We start from the raw sequence: 3389 nt of genomic DNA on the forward strand, positions 1-3389 counted from the left end.
AATAATAAAATAAAAGAGTAATGCAGTAAAACAAATGTGTGTGTGCCGATGAAATCAAAAAGTTCAAATAAATTAAGACAAGCAACACACAACCAAACCGACTTCTGATACTGTGGGTTATAAACACAGTTCGAAAGGCAAATTCGTGACAAGGCTGTGAGCTTCTGGTTTCTCTCTCTCTCTCTATCTCTCTCTCTCTCTCTCTCTCTCTCTCTCTCTCTCTCTCTCTCTCTCTCTCTCTCTCTCTCTCTCTCTCTCTCTTAGTTCTCTGTTCTCTGTAAGAATGAGGATGTAGAATAAGCAAAACCATAACGCACACTGTACCTGCCCTCTCACTCACTCATCTAGTGATGACAATCTGCTCATAGTTTCTCCTCCTTTCAGATCATCAGAGGATATCAGCCCAGAGTCTCTCAGCTCTTCTTCAGTCTGTCAGGATGAAAACAACAGAGAGAAACTGTGAGGAAGAGTTTACTGGATTGAGCCCAGATAGGAAACAGAAAACAGGTAATGTCTTGTTGTAGAAGATTCATTTGTTAATTCATGTTTGAAAAACATATGTAAAAGCCAGTCTGTAATTCTCTGATGTTTTTCGATACTCTGTAGGTCAGAATGAAGATGTTACTGGAAACAATAAGCTAAAGTCAAGACGAGACAGAGTATTAAAGACTCAATGACAGCAGGAATATATGAGAAGTCATTCAGAGAAATGTTTGACTTGAGGATCAGGATCCAGAACACAACGCTTCCTCAGAGGAGTTTAAGAAAGAAGCTTCAGTCTCATCCTCATGTAAGTCTGAGTACAGTACACACTTATTATTTCACTGCTGTTCATTTCACTCATATGATCAAATGTCACGTCAGACAGAAGGACGAGTATTGCTTGTAACGATAAGTTTTAACATTTTTACAGTGTACAATTTTTTTTACTGTTTCAATGAAAAAAAGAAAAAAAAGATATATATAAAGAATATATATATATATATATATATATATATATATATATATATTCATTGAAACAGCACAATATTTTGTACACTGTAAAAATGTACAAAAATGATAATTGGTTAATGGCTACTTACCATGGTGAAAAAACTGAAAAAATTAATATCAAATGAAATTTTGCTATAAAATACTGTGCAAATTATTATTATTATTATTATTATTATTATTATTATTATTATTATTATTATACAAGTTAACACACTATCAATTACCAGATAGTTTATACAGTAAAAACAGTAAAAGGACATTGCCAGATCATTACACATAACATATGATTTATATATATATATATATATATATATATATATATATATATATATATATATATATATATATATATATATATATATATAATTTGCTTATTATTTTTATCAGTAATGCACATAAGTGGAAAATTTATATAATTGAGTTAATGTTTATTGCATTATTAAAATTAAAATTATATCAGTTAATGAAATATAGTTTGGCATTCTGTAAAACTGGAACAGCTGCTTTACTGCTTTACTTTACTGCTTTTACATTTCTTTACTGTAAATGTAACATGATATTTTTTACAGTCTAGTCTAACTATTGAAGATGATAATCTAAGATTTTGTTGAGTCTTTTATTGATGAATTAAAGTGCAGATATGACAGACAGATGATTGGCGATACAATGACTGAAATCAGAAACATAATGATATTAATAATGATGTAAATTCAGCTGACGATCAGGAGTGTTTAATATACTGAAGTTCAACTGAGAAAGAATCTGCGCAAAGTGCGCATGTCTGATCAGTTCACGTGATTCTGCCGCCGTCACGTCTGATGTCGTAAAACGCACGACGTACGGAAGCTGAAGAGTTACGATACTTTCTGTTAAAAAAAATAATTAAAAAATTTGTTTTTATTCAATATAGTCAAATACATCTGATATTATACACCAGTCAACTCCAGTTAATTATAATATCTGACCGCTGTAATGATCAGGTATGTTTGTTGGATGCAGAACGAAATTATGTGGACACACGTGTCACCGCAGCATGACGGTCTGTTAGCTTGTTGCTCGTGTTTGTGTTTGGCCTGCTGTGTTTTTGGTCGTCAAATGCTTTATTAAACCAGAATTAAAAGGGATTTTTTTAAGTGTTGTTAAAACATTAAATATGAATTGGTTCATTAATGATCATAAAGTTTATATGCATGGTTTATTGGCTATAACTTATTTTGAGTGGTTAGCTCTTAGCATTAGCACCTTTTTTGTCCATGTGCAGGGAGTTTAGTTGATAGATTAATGTGTAGTGAATGCAGTGTTATCAATTGCCATATGGTAAGATGGGTAAAGATGCCCTTTAGGAACATTTACTGCCAGCTTGTAACATATTTAGAGATGAATTTAGTGACATTTGTGGTCAGTAAGAAAGCTAAGTAATGGAGGGACACTGACCTCTCTCACCATCTTACTTTTATTATGTGTGTTATGTGGAAATCAACCTCATGATTTTAGGGTTGTTTTTACCATACTAGTTGAACCAAAGAAAGCTAAATGAACTTCTTTGTTTCTGTTTCTGCAGTTGGGGCTTCATCTGTGTGTTTGCAGTGCTGATTAACAAAGGTGAGCATCTGAATAAGCTATATTCTATGTCTTGTACAGGGAGTGCAGAATTATTAGGCAAGTTGTATTTTTGAGGATTAATTTTATTATTGAACAACAACCATGTTCTCAATGAACACAAAAAAACTCATTAATATCAAAGCTGAATATTTTTGGAAGTTTTAGTTTTAGCTATTTTAGGGGGATATCTGTGTGTGCAGGTGACTATTACTGTGCATAATTATTAGGCAACTTAACAAAAAACAACTTTATACCCATTTTAATTATTTATTTTTACCAGTGAAACCAATATAACATCTCAACATTCACAAATATACATTTCTGACATTCAAAAACCAAACAAAAACAAATCAGTGACCAATATAGCCCCCTTTCTTTGCAAGGTCACTCAAAAGCCTGCCATCCATGGATTCTGTCAGTGTTTTGATCTGTTCACCATCAACATTGCGTGCAGCAGCGACCACAGCCTCCCAGACACTGTTCAGAGAGGTGTACTGTTTTCCCTCCTTGTAAATCGCACATTTAATGATGGACCACAGGTTCTCAATGGGGTTCAGATCAGGTGAACAAGGAGGCCATATCATTAGATTTTCTTCTTTTATACCCTTTCTTGCCAGCCACGCTGTGGAGTACTTGGGCGCGTGTGATGGAGCATTGTCGTGCAAGAAAATCATGTTTTTCTTGAAGGATGCAGACTTCTTCCTGTACCACTGCTTGAAGAAGGTGTCTTCCAGAAACTGGCAGTAGGACTGGGAGTTGAGCTTGACTCCATCCTCAACCCGAAAAGGCCCCAC

The 3389-nt window shown here is 33.9% G+C and overlaps 1 long non-coding RNA gene across 1 annotated transcript; it reads left to right on the forward strand.

Annotated features, from left to right (window-relative positions):
- The first annotated feature begins 396 nt into the window (after positions 1–396).
- On the forward strand, positions 397–2595 carry LOC137040517 (uncharacterized). The gene is made up of 3 exons (XR_010897923.1): positions 397–507; positions 607–790; positions 2555–2595. It is a non-coding gene; the product is annotated as an uncharacterized lncRNA (long non-coding RNA).
- Positions 2596–3389: the final 794 nt, after the last annotated feature.

The sequence above is a fragment of the Pseudorasbora parva genome, chromosome 14 (genome assembly GCF_024679245.1).
Source record: "Pseudorasbora parva isolate DD20220531a chromosome 14, ASM2467924v1, whole genome shotgun sequence".
In the NCBI taxonomy this organism is placed as follows: Eukaryota; Metazoa; Chordata; class Actinopteri; order Cypriniformes; family Gobionidae; genus Pseudorasbora; species Pseudorasbora parva.